Source organism: Nylanderia fulva, unplaced genomic scaffold (assembly GCF_048542155.1).
Source record: "Nylanderia fulva isolate GAGA-0341 unplaced genomic scaffold, ASM4854215v1 Scaffold19, whole genome shotgun sequence".
Taxonomy (NCBI): domain Eukaryota; kingdom Metazoa; phylum Arthropoda; class Insecta; order Hymenoptera; family Formicidae; genus Nylanderia; species Nylanderia fulva.
Window position 1 is genome coordinate 1,884,167 of NW_028190161.1, and position 19,012 is coordinate 1,903,178.

General features: G+C 35.6%; 1 protein-coding gene across 6 annotated transcripts in view; it reads left to right on the forward strand.

The window, feature by feature from the left end:
* PlexA (plexin A) overlaps positions 1–19,012 on the forward strand; it is a 263,457-nt gene that overhangs the window by 36,250 nt on the left and 208,195 nt on the right. Inside the window, exon 1 of one of the 6 annotated variants that reach the window (XM_029309202.2) lies at positions 12,857–13,197. The exons of the other annotated variants lie outside the window; for them this stretch is intronic. The gene's annotated coding sequence lies outside the window, so the exon portion shown is untranslated. Of the gene's footprint in view, positions 1–12,856; positions 13,198–19,012 lie in introns of those variants that run through there. 6 annotated transcript variants of the gene reach the window in all.

Here is a 19,012-nt window from a genome sequence, read left to right on the forward strand (position 1 = left end):
AAATTTTTCTCTGTGCACTTAATCGATCATCTTATACACATTATCTTATATATTTTTCATTTTGATGAACAGAAACAGTCTCGCAAATTGCTATAGAGCAATTTGGCGGAGTAGATGGCCAGCATAAATATAGCATAAAGATATGCAATCATTTCGCAACACAGTGCAATTATCTATGCGAAACACATTCTCTTTGCACTCGATATATTTTTGTCGCTTTATCGCAAGCCGCTCTTATCTCCCCTGTCTATTAGGTGTACATGCATCGATAAACGCGTACGGATCGCCGTTGCATAATTACGCGTTGCGGAGAGGATATAGAATACCCCCTATATTCTTTCCCGGAGAAATATATCTATTCTTGCGGAAATGATGCGACCGATACGGCGCGAAGTCGTGTTCGCGTCACACCACCGAGAACTAAAGGTTAAAGACATTAAGAAACGAGCGTAAGCGAGGATGCTATTGTTGTATTCACCATACTGTAGTCAGTATTCTTGTGACCGGAAAAGTCAGAGTTGGATGGTCGATTCACATGTTATGTCGTCAATGAACAATCTAGTCTACACTTACTGAACTCTGACGCCAGCAAACTCTGACTTATCGAGTTTCTTCTATCTTTTTTGTTATTATAATATTTTGATAGTGCAATAGTGCACGATTAAGTCCTCTCGTGGTTTGAAAATTTTATTGACAAAAATATACTTATTTTCAACACACTTAACATTTCGATACGAAATATACAGAAAACTGATATTTACTAAAACAACATATTATGAAATTATACAAATTAACAATAAAGAATACAAAGATTATTTTAAATTTTGATTTTACAATTGAATTTTGTAAAAAACAAAATATTTAATTCCCTGTTTCTCTTTTTTTTCTCTCTCTGTCATATCAAATCGACTTATCTAAATCATTTATTGCAAATTATATTCTGAATTCCAAATGATACATGAATAAAGTTTAGTTGTATTTATTCGAAAAAAATGAATTTACCATCTGTTTGCACTTCCTGAAATTCGAAAGCATTATGCCACCGATCAGCTGATTCATGATATTAAACAGATGTTAGATAGTTGTTATTCCCAACAGTATTTCACAGCGATACAATATTCAACAATTTTTATAGGGGAGGAAGAGAAGGATATAATTGTAGTTTGCTTAAGTATACTCGTGCTTGTATAATATTGCCATAACTTAAGTAATCTTTTTCCTAGACGCAATGGACAAACCGCATACATATATGCTAACCAAAAATTTCTTTGCTAATCCCGCTTAAGTAACATCCGTTAATCTTCCAACGCTTCATACACATCGTCGTGATCCTTCAATTTCCCGTAGCTTATTACTCAGAGATTATCGATGCCTCGACACATCATCAGGTCCTGTACTTCTCCGTTCGTTCCCGCGATGCAAAGTTACGGGACACCCCGTGTGTATCCCATTGTTCCTTCAATTGAGGGTGGTGTTCTCGGAGAGGTAGGTGGGCTCGAATTTCCACATGGCGCGAGTGGGTGGAATAATTTAGCGAACGAGACGAATGTCTCGAATGCGCGGGCCCGCCGGGCTCGAAATCGCCGGGCCGCGTCATGCCATGAAGAGAGAGAGATCGATATGAGGTTTTAAGGGACACGCGAAGTTCTATTTCCGAATCCGTGCCGCGATTGTCGTTTTACGTTCTTGGAAGTGTGTCGAGTAGTAAGAGATCGAGAGGGAAAAACTCGTCACGTGACGTCTGCGGAGTTGAAAATTTGCAAACGATCCCAGATGACTCGAAATAAACTTACTAAAGAAATGTCTAAATTTAACGGAGTATTGATTCTTTTATTCGAAGAGTAAATCGTTATCAGGATATCGCATTTTTCTTGTTTATATAGATACACAGAGAGAATTTTCTCTTAGAATTTACCCTGAAAATCATGGTGATCGTAGAATTATGATATTAAAAGAATATAGAGAGAATTATAAGTTTCTCTCTAATTAATATTTACCACAATAAAATTTTAATTAATATCTACTACACTAATTGTAAGATACAAAGTATGTTCGATTAATTTTACTGTGTACATATGAATATTTTACCATGATTTTCAGGGTAAATTCTAAGAGAAAATTCTTTCCAGGTAATGTATATAGTGGTCTTTGATTCATTTCATTTATTCGGAAAATCTTTTCTACGTCTTTCTTCCTTCTTCTTTGTCGTTATATGTTACTAACATTTTATATCTCGTATCTATGGGATGTGATTTATTTGAAACGATGAACAAAATGAGCCATGTGAAGTCTACTTTACTCTCAGTTCACGTTCAATGTATAGTTCGCGAAAATGTTACGAGGTGTTTCTCCGCGAGCAATTCCCTTTTCTTGTTATGGCGAAGGACCGTTTCTTGATTTCGACTCACTCGAGAAAATTGCAAAGGGATTTATCTCCCTCCCAACAGTGACACAATCATGGCTTTATTACTGTCATTAAGGAGATGTAGGAAAATGTGGGGGAGAAGGGAAAAATTTCGAACTCGTGAATTACTATTTGTTGTTTACGAGCAAAATTGATGCTATTTATCTAATTTTTATATAAGTTATAAGGAAAATTTGACAAGTCATAAATATTAAAATAAAAAATTATTTAATTTCACCTTAAAATTATTTTTAACACAGTTACAAAACGTTAATATATTTTAGAAGTTTTCAGAAAATATTTTTTTACTCTTTTTTGGTATTTATAAAAGATAATAGTAGCCACTCGTAAAAAGACAATTTATTTTATAATTTTTTAAATATAAATTTATTTTTTGAAATCATATATAATATCGTAGAATGGATATATAGAAAGAACTTTTTAAACTGTTATTTATATAAGATAATAGCCACTTGTAAAAACACATTTGTTTCTCAAGATTCTTTTATATATTAATATTATATACAATGTTTTATGAAGAAAATGATAAAAAAAAAATTCCCTATTTTACTAACAATAAGAATACTTTTATTTACAATTTATTCACAAATTGGGTTTAGTGTGTTAAAATATAAGTTAATAACTCTCTCTCTCTCTCTAAGGTCTAACTAACAATAAGAGTCAAATTTTTACCGAGAGAGAATCTTCAAAGTCGTGCCAATAAGATAAAACAAGTGCATCAATCTTCTTGGACAATATATTAAAAAGTAGTCATTGTTACATTATAACAATATTATATTAATAATTCAACGATTGAAACTATAAATGCATAACTAGAACTATATAATTAATACTATAATTAAAACGATACAAACTATATAATTCAATAGCAAAGCGAGTATTCTACACCATCTCATTGCGTGTAATTATGAATGTGACGTTTCCATCGATTACATTGTACATTCACGCAAAGTAGATGCAGCAGTATCTGCTCGAATTTCGAATAAGGCATGAATAATCTATTATCCATTCGTTGACAACAACAGCGCAGCGCAGCACAGCGTTTCCGCGTATTGCAATTTTTAATTCACGAACGTAAAGGCTATTTATGTCCATGCCCGTGAAAGCGTTAAGCTATAATTAGCCGTGTGCTCGTTTCTTGCGCTTGCGACGACGAACGCGTGTACCCTCGAGGTTGGAAGGACCTGATATCTCTGTGCTTGGCCTCTTTTTTTTTTTTTGCTCCTCTCTTCTCTCTCGTCCTCTCGAGTTGCTCCAACTTTGCCGGGCGCGAGTTTATGATCGGGGAATGAATTTATCGGGAACGAAATCGCGCACGCCGGGGGTTCAGAGTTGCTTCCAGAGAGTATAAAGATCGGATCGTCTTCGTCGCGTCGGTGCACCGAGGACAGATTGAGATTCCGATAATGGAAATTCACGACACGGCCGATCCACGTGGGACGCTTAGGCATTTTGGAACATCCGCACGCGCGCGAGATCGTAATCGAGCATTGTTATTATTTCGCGTTCCGACGAGGCGCGTGAGACGGATAATTATTTCCAATTAGATTTTTTTTTTGTTTTTTTTGTTTTTTTGTTTTTTTTTTCGTGAACGAATATGTTCACTCTCGCCATTGTGAAGAAGGCTATTATTTTCGTGTATGAGCAATTCGTTTCGCGCGCCGCAATTAGTCACCGTTTATTTATCGTCGCGATAATGATTTCGAGCCGCGAACAAATCGAGGACGCTTTCTGCCCGCAACAATAAAAGATCGAAACGTTCCGCTGTGCATTCCGATTTTTAAATTGCATTTTTTTCTATCTTGTACATTCCACACACCCTACACGGAGAGAATTTTCTCTTATGGAATTTACCGAGAAAATCATGGTAATCGTGACAATACGGTATTGAAAGAATTTTAAGACTTTCTCTGATTAAAGATTTATCGCAATAAAAAATATTAATATGTACATAGTAAATTTGAGAGAAACCCTTATAAAATTTTCTTATAAAATACTTCCCTATATTTCATATTGTCCCTCGATTTCCATAATTTTCATGGTAAGTTCAAAGAAAAAATTCTCTCTGCGTGTACGTCTGTTCATTTCACTATCTGTGACTTGTGTTCATTCTTCCGTCTAGATTTTGAAATTATTTCTGCCTTCTCGAGTATAAAGCATATACATACATAATGCGACACCCACGCGTCAAACAAAATCGCATGACTCGCGGAAATTAGATGCCATGTTTCCGTTCTCGTGTAAGTATCCCTCGCATTTGTCATACGCAACAACATGTTCCCGACGCGCGCGCCGCATATCCGTTCGATTTTTCCATCGGAACGAACCCGCCCTTTGCCGCATGCCAGTCCTCGGCATTTTTATCCGGTGACGTGCGAGCGCTGCCGTCGTCGTCATCGATTTCATCCTGGGACCGAGATGCCTTCTCTAGAGATGTTTACGATGCTAAACTCTTTCTCGACAACAATCTCGGAGTCGCACTACTCTTGATTGAAAAAACTTGGATTTTTTCCCAAGAATTTTCGTAATTTTTTTACTCCACACGACGAAAGTCGACGAGATTTCATCTCGGTGCTGGAATTAACTCGGTTCACGCTCCGGCGAGTCCTCTGATCGGTCTAATCAGGATGATGGTTAAGTGAATTCCATCTGTCATCGACGAATGCGAGGCGGACGATGTAGCATCGGTATTACGTCCTCGCGATTTCGACAAGCCTTCCTCGTCGTTTTGACGTATCTAGGTCAGGCCGATTGCGCTTCTGGGTCGACCGAGTTCCCGAATGCCTTTATCGTTGAAAGTCAAGCTCGAACGAACTTCGTCCCTGCCGACATCGTCGCCGCACGAAGTTTTAACCGGTGTTGTACCTTCCGCGATACCAGAGAATTAGTCGTTGCACGAGAGAGAGAGAGAGAGAGAGAAATGACAGACGGGGCGAAAACGAGAAAGTTACAGACAAATACGAACGAAGAATAATTGTTTGCCGAATTTCCAGCGGTGAATCGCGTGCCAAAACGTCCCGTATCTCTCCACGATAGCAATTATTTTCAGAATTATATTTTTCGGGGCTTTTATCGTTTTTAATTTTCCGGAAAAAAATGTCTCAGAGTCTTTTATATTTAATAAATAATGTACAGAAGTAGAAATATCTGAATTCTCGATATTATTTTATGAACTATATATATTTTTATATTACATATATATAAATGTTTATGTAAATTAATAAAACGAGAAAATATTTTTTTTTTTTTTTTTCGGAAGAAGCTTAATGCACGGAGAGAATTTTCTCTTACAATTAGAATTTACCCTGAAAATCATAGTAATCGTGCGTTAATATAATATCGTAAAAATTTTATAAGAATTTCTCTAATTAAATATTTACCACAAATATATAAAATATTAATATATACATAGTAAATTTTACGTAGTAAAATTAATCGAACATATTTTATATCTTATTGTGGTATATTTATATTTTTTATTGTCGCACTTATTAATCAGAGAAACTTTTATAAAATTTTTCCAATACCATATTGTCTCACGATTATCATTTTCAGGATAAATTCTAAGAGAAAATTCTCTCGGTGTGGATCAATGTATTCTGTATCAAGAAATTAATTTTGGATTGTATCTGATAATTGTTGAACATCAAAAATATAAAATACAATGGAGAGAGGCGTTTAATCATTTTTTATATGATTGATTTATTGAATGATAACTTTCAGTGTTAATAATGATTTACGATTCTTATTTCGTATACGAGCCTGATGTTCGTACAGATATTACTCTTTACAACACTTTCGCGCGATATTTCCGCCTTCGTCCATGTTTTCAATCGAATTTCCGCGTTTGTAATTTTGTTACATTGCGGCACAAATGGTAAGGGATGCCGTAGTGTCAAGTTACAATGCGAATTATCCTTTTGTCCTTCAAGTTCCTTTGTCCTGATACTTCGGTACTTGCGATACTCGCGTCCCGAGGACCGAACAGAATTTCTCGTCTCTCGGAATTATATGGCGAAACGGCAACAGGGAGTTGTTCTCAGGGCTGTAATACGAACATCTTTTAAACGATCATTGTTACGCTATCCGCCATGCAGAAATGAGATTGCATTTTATTTCGGAGATTACATGATTCCAGAGTAAGTTTTATCATCGCTTCAAATTTATTTTATTTATTTATTTTTTTTTTTTTTTCAAAAAGTAAACCATTTTCCGCAATTTGAAAAACGATAATGGAAAACTGCGCGATTCATCGATTTCCTGGATTTTTACTGTGTAAAATACAACAGACACGAACTGACAGGCATTTTGAACAGCAAAATAATAAAATAAGATATAAAGGATGTGCGCAATAAGAGCGTATCATCAAGTTGTAAGTTGATTAATTAATTTAATTTGATATCTCGCCGCTGATAAACATTTATCATCGATGAAAGCATCGCGGTTTGTAGGAAAAAGAGACGCCGGATATGCACTTAGCCGACGACGAGACGCGCCGCGGTAGTTAATAATCAGCATACGCCGATAAGGGGAGCTAGGCGTGATTAATACCGGGAACTCTTATCGCCAAGGTGTGGAATATATACTTGCTTATACGGTAGTATTATATCGTCGTGCGTGTGTAACGGTCACTCACGGTGAATACGAATCATTTCTCGGATTTCTTCGTGTGAAAACATCCAATCGTATGGTCGGCATGTTTATTACAATCCCTCGATGCAGCTTGTGCCATGTAGATCTGTTTCTCCCCGAGATAGATAGCGAAAGATGCAATAGTCTTGTTTACTATAAAAGTGATGTATGTGTTCAGTGATATGTATCTGTTTCAACATTTCGAATTTTAACGCGAGCGTAAACTTGTGCATTATATATCACATTTATATAGTAAGAATTTCAAAACAAGATTTACATTATTTTTAATAAAGATATATATATATAGTAATCGATATGTTTTTCAATAACATTCTCTATCTTCTCATATTATAGTTTCTTTGAAGATTTACACTTATTATAGTTCAGTCATAAAGATCTGTCATGTGGGATGTACTTTAAAGATAATTTATAAAACATTGGAGATGATGTCACAAATTATACATTTGATTTTATATATTTGTCATTGTCACAATACAATTAATCAGGATTTAAATCTGAATGACTCATTCATTTAAAAATACATAAGTCTACTTCTACACGGAGAGAAGTTTCTCTTAGAATTTATTCCGAAAAGTTTCTTTGATTAATGTTTACACACATAGTAAATTTTACTATGTACTTACTTAGTAAAATTAATCGAACATATTTTATATTCTATTGTGATAGATTTGTGTAAAAATATTAATCAGAGAAAATTCTCATAAAATTCTTCCAGTACCATATTGCCCCACAATTACCATGATTTTCAAGGTAAATTCTAAAAGAAAATTCTCTCTGTCTATTATCAATCAGATTAGAAAAATATTTTTTTTAGTGATTGTGCGAGAACACTTTCATAGCAATTTTGCAAAGAAGATATTTCAGAGTTTCAGAATTAAATATCCCGATCTTCAGTAACGTAGCGTTTCGTATCGTATATCTTTTATATATAGCAAGAGTTCCTTTTTAATCGTGTTTATTGTACAGTATATATAAATCTGATTATAATTTCTGGATGATGGAACGAGTTTGCTCTGAGATAACACTTTATTTTCGCGGGCATCGCGTATGATGCACCGGTCGCTTTTTTTTTTGTAAATCTGAAACTGGTTTACAAGTAGCGCACCGGTTTAGGACTCTTCGGCGATGCTGAACGAAGGGAGGAGCGATTCGCATCTCTTTTCTCGTATACGCGCCCCGTTATTACAGCAGCGGTGTCGATCGAAGGTGTGCGCCCGTTTTCTTTATTTGCAACTACAGCCCTGGTTCTCCTTGCCAGCAGCCTTGCCCGAACCGGCCAACGACCGTATCTCTCTTTACCCTATCCTGTTTCCACTCTCTTTCTGTCCCTCGTTACCTACCTACCTACCTCTCGCTTTTGCTTTTGTCTCTCTCTCTCTCGCTTTCTGTCCGTCTTTTACACTCCTTTCTCTTTCGCTGAACAAACTCTTCCACGAGGTTCCTTTTGGCTCCGACCTCTTGCGCTAAACTTGCACGAACCTGCACGAATCTGTATAGAGAACTAGAGATCAATCGGTGGAATTCGAGATGACGCGCATTTGAAATGGAAAAAAAAAAGAATGATATTTCTGGTGATAAGGAGACATTTTACTCTACGTTGAACGACACGTTGTAAAACGCGGAAAAAAATTTCGGCACGCAATTGCGCAGGTAAAACGCAGGTTGCAAACACTTCGTGTGGCGTGAGTTTTCATATTTTCGATGTGATTATCGGTGGTACGTGTGGCTTAACGACTTTGCGTTGCGTGCGTCTGATCTAAAGATTAGCGACGCGTTTTCGGCACAAAAACATGAACTCCTTCTAACTTATGCATAGAATATCCCCGAGCTGCTACTTTATATTCTCCTTTATACTCCATATGGATAATACAAAAATAATACCAATATCGGAAATTATCTTAATTTGAAATTAGATAAATGCTGATAAATAATTTGCAACAATAATAATAGAAATGAAAAAAAAGAAACGTAAACGAATCTGTCAAGTCGATACAGTGATTAATTTATATTATATTCACAAATGACAGCGTAGTTATATATTCTTCTCATACTGTGCGTAGACACACTATTTTGAATCTTGCTGTAAGTTGATTGCGCTGTTGGACTCGACTTGCTCGAAAGAATGAGTGGGTTAGCTTTCGTTCTGGTAAGCGTGGGTGGCGTGGGCCTATCCCATCTTATCAACTGCATGCAGCAGCCGAGACGGATGTCACGATAATGTGTTCCGTGAAACGTTTTCGTCACCATAATGAGGCTTGTACCAAATATCATTTAATGAGGAACCGAGAAATTACACACCATCTGGACGATAACTTTTTAAAATCACGTCTATTATGCTTACTTAATCGAGACTCACGACTTTTTTAACTGCAGTTAAATTTTATTGAATAAAGACATCGTGCACATCATGAAACGTTAAGAATATATGAGTTTTTTTATTTCAAGAACATATATGTATGTGAGTAATATCTGAGTTACAAGAAAAAATCACACTAAATTGACACAATAATATATATATTAAACTAAAATGAAAAATTCAGAAATAAATATTTTTTATCGGCTCTCAATATAAAGAATATAAATATGCTGTTTTCTAAGTCGGACAATAGAGCCAAAGGATTTGCGCGCCTATTTCTCCATATGTAAGTTTCGAGATTAATTTATATATGGAACTTTGGGATCTCAAATTGAGATACAGTTCCGAGTAATTAATTTTTCGTTTCTTTGGCTCTATTGTCCGACTTAGAAAACAGCATATTTATAAAATAAAAAATATTGCATTTTTTCAATCTAAAATATTTAATGTGTATTCTGAATTATATTGCTGATAAATGATTAATCTGTATTCTATTTTTTAATCTACTAATTTCATTTTTTTTATTTATTATTTCGCGCTATTTGGAAAAAATTAGGAAATCTAAGGTATTCTTGTGGCATTTCAATATTATTACGTAACTAAGTTCTTTTGCATCGATGCAAATGTGCATAACGAACGCTTACTGGCTTGAATTTCGAGCCACTGCATACATGAGATTGTCCCAGTAGGAGGAACGAAAGCTTGACGAAAAATGATATGTATTTCTTCGCTTCATGCGCAAACGAATGACTTGCCGAGTCGCTCGTTCGATGTCTACGTCGTCGAACCGCAGTATGTGCAATGCTTCTCGCACGTCGACGAGGAAGCTATCGTATTTCGTCGTCCATATCGTGTAACACCTGGACGCACTAATGCGGTGGTTAGGTATACACACATTACGGAATAGATGCACGAATGAATGATTCACGTACAGTGACCTAAGTGCTCACAGATCGATTACGAATCGCATTTTCGAAGAATTCGCGTTGTGAAACTCGTGAGCGGCTGGCGAACAGCTGATCGGCGCTTGGGATCGCTTGTGGATTTTGGAGTAGACGTTGCATACAGAAATATAGTCCAATTAAGATACATATTAATTAAACTCAGTCAAAATATATTTTATAAAATGTCAGAAAGCTATTCCTTTGTTATCATTCTTCTTTATAATTTCATTGCATATATATATATATATATATATATATGCATATGACAGATAGATTATGCACGAAGAAAATTTTCTCTTAAAATAGGTAAATGGTACTAGAAGAATTTTACAAGTTTTTCTGATTAGTATTTGCCACAATAAAAAATAGAAAAAATATAAACATGTACATAGTAAAATTAATCGAAAATATTTTTAATCAGAAAAACTCTTACAAAATTCTTTTAATACCATATTGTCTCAGTTTTATGATTTTCAAGATAAATTTTAAGAGAAAAGTTCTGTGTAGACATATAGTCCAATTAATACATACATGTTAATTTATCAACTTAGCCAAATATTTGATAAAATGTTAGAAAGCTATTCCTTGGCTGTTATTCTTATTTCTTTATAATTTTATATATAGGTATTCATATGACAGATATAGAATGACAGATTATACACGGAAAGAATTTTTTCTTGGAATTTACTCTGAAAATCATGGTAATATAGGACATAGGACAATATAATATTGGAAGAATTTTGTAAGAGTTTCTCTGATTAATATGCCACAATAAAAAATATTAATATGTACATAGTATGTAGGAACGTATAGTAAAATTAATCGAACATATTTTATATCTTATTGAGGTAAATATTAATATTTATTATCTATGATAAATATTTTTAATCCGAGAAACTCTTATAAAACTCTTAAATATCATATTGTCTCACGATTACCATGAGATTTTCAGAATACAATTGAAAAGAAAATTCTCTCTGTGTAGAAATATAGTCCAATTAATACATACATGTTAATTTATAAACTCAGCCTAAATATTTTATAAAATGTCAGAAAGCTGTTCCTTTATTATCATTTATCACATTCTTATTTCTTTACAATTTCACATATATACATATACATATAACAGATATAGAATGACAGATAGATTACAATATTTAAGCTCAACCTTTTAATTTATGACGAGAACAATAAAAAATATAACTTTAATATGATAATAATCACAAATAAGAACGACCTGAGGAGTCATACGCGAATTGCTGCGTACATTTCATGTGATAACCATTATTTGTTATACATATGTAGAATTAGAAAGAAGTCAGAACGATAACAAAAGAATGACACATTCTGACGCTTTGACAACTACTACAACACAGATTATATCATCGTATTTATTGTTTCCATTATCAAGGCATGACAGTATAAAAGACCGGAGTCTAGCATAAATCGAGCACAACTATACTCGATCGCGATCGCGTCTCGATTCGCGCGTGTTACTTGAATTCGCGAGGACGCCACATACGACCGTCACAAGGTAACATCGTTTTGCACCGACTATAGAGGGAATTCCATTGAAGTCGAAGCTTTCCCCGGGGCAGGCGCGATAAAAATGCGTGAGAACGCGTCGTCTCGTCGGTCCGCCGTTGCAGGAAGAATCGCGCGCGCAGCGCGATGTTTTCTCCGGAGAAACTCGATACACGACGACGAAGGGGAGTCACGTTGCCGAACGTCATTTTGCAATAGCAACGTCCTCGCTAGCAGGAAGGTCATCTCGCGTCGTTCAAAAGTACATTTATTCGTTGTACGATTGTAGGAGACATTATAGGATCTCGTGATTCTTTTTCTTTCTTTTTTTTTTTTTAGCCGGTAATCTCCGGCGTTTCTCAACGTCATTATTGACGTTGTGAGGTAATGAGCGAAGAAAAGCGGCGATTTAAACGCTTCGAAGAAGAGGAGAGAGACTACCGCGATCGCGCAACCGATCACGCTCTCGTTTCTCTTCTCTCTACCTGCCTGTCCGGCCTACGGCGAATCTCACGATCGGGAACGAGAGCAAAAAGATAACGAGTGTAGCCTTCGTGCCAGACGGTGTACATACAAACGCGTTGCGCGACTTCTCGCGGTCACGCGATACGGCCCTTGAAGAAGCGCGGTATAGTAGCAGTACATACACAAAGCAGCGCGTTGAGAGAGATTACTCCGGGGATCGTTCCCGCAACTCTTCCCCCGGTGGGGAAGACGGAAACGTGAAAAATTTCGCGATAGAGAAATTAATGAGAAAATTTTTCGCTTTTCACGTTACCAGCCTCGGGCCAAAAAGAGCCCTCTGCTGCGCGTGTCGGGGTCGGGACCAGGTTCCTCGCGTGCGGGGCTGCGCGAGCATCGGACGGACTCGGGCGAGTCCGCGCACGCTCGGGCGGACTCGGGCGCGCTCGGCCGTTCCCGGCGCCGAGCTCCGCGAGCCCTTCGCCGTCGCCGCAGTAGTCGTGATTCACAGTCCGGATCAGTACGTCGAAACGATCGTCGCTCCGTACGGGAGGACGCGTGCGCGAGTGCGGCTGTGTGATCACGTGAGAGTAGTGCAGGAGCAGTTCAATACGTCGGTTCGGTGGTGACTAACCCGCGTACGTCGCCCGAATGGTGTATTGCATTTTTTTCGAAACATCCCGGAAATAAGTGTTAGTGAATTATTGCACCAGCGGAGCGGATATAGGATTAGTGACGTGCCGAGGATAATGTGCAGGCGTGTCGGCGTGCGGGCCGTCGAAGTTCCACGGAGAGTCACGAAAATCGCCGACAAGCACCAACACGCGTGACAGGTAGGAACTTAACCTCCACCATTATGGTGTTGCCTCCGAATTTTCAAACGGGCGATGCTCCGATACGAATATTTCTTCTTGCGTAGGCGTGTCTTCTTTGTGTTCATCGGACGGAAGTCGTCGTTGTAGGTTGTTGTAGGTCATTGAGGTATTTTTTCGAATGGATCTCAAAAACAATGGAAAATCGCGCGGGGAAATTTTCAAGAAGTAGATTCGAAATTTAAACCGATAAATTGAACCAGCTCGCAATTCGTTCGATTGTCTTTGTGTATTTTGGGAAATTTAGAAACAGTTTGTGTGCGAACAGAAACTGTTTCGAGGTTAACAGGGTTTTATTTCTTCCGAGAGAGCTTCCGTGAAATACGTGAAAAGTTCTTTATTTCTGGCCCTTTTTGTTCGAGTGTCGACTTTACGGATAAATCGAGTGTTCCGAGTTGCTTTAACAGAGTTTAAATGACCATTGCATTCCGGGGATTGCGTTTTCGCCGACGAGCTCAAACGTACTAAATGCTGCGGTCGCGTCAAAAAGAAAGCGAATCCGGTTTGCATTTGAGAACATTACTTCGGAGCAACGGTTCTTAATCTTCTCACTTTGATGGATCCGTCGAATCATTATTGCCAAGCAGATTTTTATCTGAGCGTTTCAGAAACTCGATATTCTGTTTCCTTACTGGGCGTGTCAACACACATTTTTTTGAATTCTTCGATCTTTCGTTTACACACATTTCATGGAAATTCACGACTTGTCAGGATAAAAATATGTTTTCAAAGAATTTCTTAACAGAAGAAATCGTGAGAATGCGAGGACACACTTTCGAGTATTAATTTCGTAATATTTATAAATATTCTAATATTTGAATATATTCAAATTCGATTTTGAGAACCGCTGCTCTAGCTATACCATTGAATTCTAAATTGGAAGAAGGAAAGGAGGGTGTTAAGAAATTTCAAGCGTGATGTAAAGTTGTCTAACGGGTAGAAGAAAAGAAAATGATTAAGGGAAGAAATTGATTAATGTGAAAAGTAATTTTTAAACATATGAGGCATATTTTTTGTTTACTAGTTAAAAAGTCGATAGCCATTAGACATTAAAAGTTATTTCTTCATTATTAATGAAATGGAATTTTTTTCAAGAAAGATATATTGTTGCACTTTTTATGTGCATTATATGTATTACAATGTTGAGACACGCGGAATCTTTAAAATGACTTAACAAGATTCACTAAAGGAGTGTTGTAGAAAGTATGCTTTGGCGCCTGTTCAAAGAAAATAATAGTAGACAATTATTACGGCATTGTGGACGTGAAGCGTGCAAGACAATGAAAACAAATGTCGTTCTTGCGCACGATATTATCTTACATGTAATTTTATATTTGTGATACGTAAACTGTTTCTATCTAATTATATCTGTACTTACTTTTTTTGGAATCTATTTTACATTGGTATATTGAGAAATAATTATTTTTTTTAAACTTATATTATATCTAGTATCTTTAATGTCTATTGTCTATTGTCTAGTTATATGAGCAGCAATCATAACTCTGGCAGATGTATATAAGTCTGATATGATTATTATACAACACGCATATATATTATTACGCAGAAAGAATATTTGAAATAATTATTTTTTATTATATTTTATTATATTATTCTCGTAATGTAGAGTTGCATAATATACTCTGTTATTATTTTCCATTGCAACTGTAATCATCTTTGATATTCATAAAAATGTATAGAGAAAGTATATATAATTCGAACATTAAACTACAGAATTATAAATATATATTGAAGCGTATTTAAAAAATATTCAACATAGAATATATAATACAGAATCAACGTGAAATATATTTTATTTTTAAAATGAAATATAATAATAAAATTAAATAGCATGATATTACTTGCTTTAGGTAAAACATAGTTATAGAATATAAGGAATTAAAGAATATTGACATATTCTTTACTTCGTTATACAAAGAGAATCGCATTTTAGTATTTATAAAAACATTGATAGACGCTCGATGTAATCGAGATGTGTAATAAAATAATGCATTTTCAACGATTCATGCAAGACTAAGTGTGCATACACGACGCGATTTTTTGGAATCGAAAACGAAATATTCACACATGATATAAAAAGAAATTTGGCGGAATTTCAATATTTTAATATTGTTTTAAAGAACAATAGAAATGAAAGCCGGAATTTTTTGGAGTACGAATTTATTGATACAATCTCATATACTATACATGTCAATACAACTTAAATTAAATGCGTGATTGACAATTGTATAACAATGGAAAATTTTCAATGAGACATACATTATGAAACTAAATTAAAAAAAAAAATTAACGATAGAAGTATAAACAGATTATTTAAAAATATCACAAATAATATTTTATTATTTAATTAATTTGAAATAGATTTTGTTTGATTATAAAAATTTGTCATTTAAAGTTGATTTTATTATGAAGACATATTGAAAATTTAAAAATTGTGACACAATATCAAGTAAAAATATCCTAGATTCAAATAAATTTGTTTTTCATACATAGACATTAATTTAAAATTTAAAAAATTATCTACATATTTAACTTAATGTTAACCACTACGTGCAAAAATGCTAATGAAGAAGTAATTTCTAATAAAAAATTGTTTTCGATTCTGTTGAAAAATATCGTTAAAAATAGGACACCCGATGTTTTTAAGACACCCTATATATCCTCGTGTTTTCGAGATGCTTGCATACGTATATGACTGGAATCAAGCCGAGAACAAACTATTCAGACGCGGATAGTAAAGCTCTTCTCTCTGTGCCTTCTCTTTCTTGAACTTTAATATTTCAATATTCTTTCGCTGCAGAGCAAGTCCCAGGAATTTTCCGAACACATGTGAATTTTACATGCCCGTGTTTCGAAGCTCGCGCGTGGTGAAATAATTCTCACTCTCGTGGCAAAATAATGCGGTTTTCGCGATGCTTCAAATATAATGTGCTACGCGTATTTCGCGGAGAATCGAAAACGGAGGATCCAAATAAACGGGACAGAACACAGGACGAGGAAAGCGTTCGCCGAGAACGCTTTAATACCTTAATACCGTTTCAGAGTACAAACGCGAGTCCGGGAAATATGTCGCTTAGCGTCCTCGTCGTCGTGTGACTCGCGCCCCGAATTTATGCGGCCAGTATTCTTTCCTACGGTATTCTCCGTTGCGTATATATCATTTCCGAGTCTCGTGCGGTGAATCGTGTGTAATCCACCGTTCTTGTAACGGCCACAATACGCTCTTTATATTCCTCCGTCCACGGCACGAAACTGCAGCTTTTTCGAGCGGTTTGTACTACTTCAAGCTCGAAGGCCCATCGTGAAACATTAGACTATTTTTAAAGTAGATGAGCTGTGTCAATAATATTTCTGTCATCTTTATCCAGAAGAAATAATGTTATATATCACTGCTTTTTATATTTTATTAAAAATTAATTTTTAATATCATTAATAGGTATTTTGAAAAAACTTGACATGCTTCAAAATTATTTTAAAAATGTTGAAAATTCTAAATTCTTACTTTTAAACGTTATTCAAATAAATAACCATCATACATAATAATCTAAATTTCTAGAATTATATAAAGAATCACAAGTTATTAACGATTCTCGAAGTAAACGAAAATAAAATATTTGTGTAATATTTTATTTTGCGAAATGATATAGGAAAAAATATATCTTCTTTCGTTCTCGTAATCGCAGACTACACTACTATCCACAATACAAGCTATGTCCCAAGGTGGACCGTAAATAGAAAGATACGTCATTCAGACATGTATTCTCTATGTACAAGCGAGATGCGTTTTTAACACAAAGTTGAAACGAGGTGGCTCTATGCGTATGTGTGTTACGTGTATACGAGCGAAGAATCTGTCGACGGGAATCGACGCAGCGTCTCTGTATTATGCCTGGTATAAACGTCTCCGTGGCTCGAGCATTTCCATGGCGGAAAAGTTAGTTCTCTCGTTAGAAGCAACGCGATGTTGCAGTGTTAACGGCGCGGTCGTGCCGCACGTGGTGCGTTACAGAGAGGCACGGAAACAACGTCGTTACAATCTCGCGGAGTATGGCGCTATATCCACCGGTTGGATTTCGTCTTGTCGCGAGAAGAATATTAAGGAGGCGACGCAGCGTTAATTCGAATGGATAGATACGCATACACTGAACAAAAATTATCAAATTTGAATAAATATTTCAATACTGCCTAATAAATTATTTATTTGAAACTAATATTGATTATTGATTGAAAAATATTTATTTGATATAAGAATATTATTTCATTGGTATATATCAAATACAATATATAGAAGCGAGCCGATTAATCTGCAATATTTAGAAAAATAATTGATTCGATAAACAGTTTTTTTATATTTTATAAGGATTCTTAGCATGGAAAAAAATTAGCTATCATAGCTAAATTTTAACTGTCCTTATTCGTGTGTAATATAGAGCTATAATAGCTAATTTTTTCCATGTGTAAATTAAGTTTTTAGAATAAAAATAAACAACAAAATCTTATTTTTTTTTGCTTTGGAGCAAATTATTTTAGTTTCGTAGATATTTTATTAGATATTCTAACAAATGATGACTCGATTTTCAGTATTTCAATATGTTTGTGAAATTGATTTAAATATTTTTCGAGCATTTATATTCATGAACATTTGGCAAGCAAACGCGTCGTCTAAATTTGGCTTTGTAACGATGAAGCGCATAACCGTGATGAATGAATAAAAGGAGGGGATGGCGAGTTGAAAGTATGAATGGGCTAATCAATTTACAGGCGTAGTCTTTGCCCGCATCCCGACCATGGCGCGTTCACGTTGCTATCAAAAATTTTTAGTTACGAACGACGAATATATAAGAGAAAAAGATATAAATGTAGAGAAAGAAATATCAAACATGTATTGTTAACAATGAGTGATTTAAATCATCCTATTGAAAATTTGAAATAAAAAATTAGCATATTAAATACAATAGAAACTAAATATATATATATACATATACATATATGAAAATGAAATTATTCAAAGATAATTGGTGTAGAGAAATTAAATTCAGTTATACATAAAATATCTTTTGGAATTAAAAAGTGAATTTAAATATGCATATACCTGCAATAAATTATAATTTAATATTCGAGCATGAAAAATTTCTTAATTGCTCGGCTCAGAGTCTCTTTTTTCACAGTTTATTGTTATATGCCTTAATATTTAGTTCTTCCAATAATAAATATTTAAATATACATACACAATATCTATGTGAGATAATGAGAGCATCGGTACATAATATTTTCAGAGCACGCTCCTCAATAAATGAACCGTGTTGGCACAGGGTCAAGCGTCACACATTGCCCTAATTGCATGTAACATGACCTTTATCTCTAACCGGTATTCCCAACCGATTTGCTTAATAAGAAAACTTTGTTACGACGAGCTCTGGGCGTCGATCCTATCGTGCTGTGAGAATCGCGAACATATCGCGCCAGCGATATGTGAGCAAGAAAACCGCCGTGAACTCGCGCGAATGACTGGTCACTGAATCATTCGTGCAATAATCCACGCCTGCACGCCCGGAAGGTGCTCGACCGTGTTGCTACACGCGCGACCGTGCATCTACATGCGTTCTGTTATGTGCCGCCTTATATGTGTACGTAGGTATCCGTGCACGCCCGTGTAATGCCGCGTGTTCCGCTCTCCGTTCGCCGAATATATTCGCCAACCCGAGGCGGATATATCGCATCACATATGGGTGATGTAAGATATGTGATTAGATAGTTG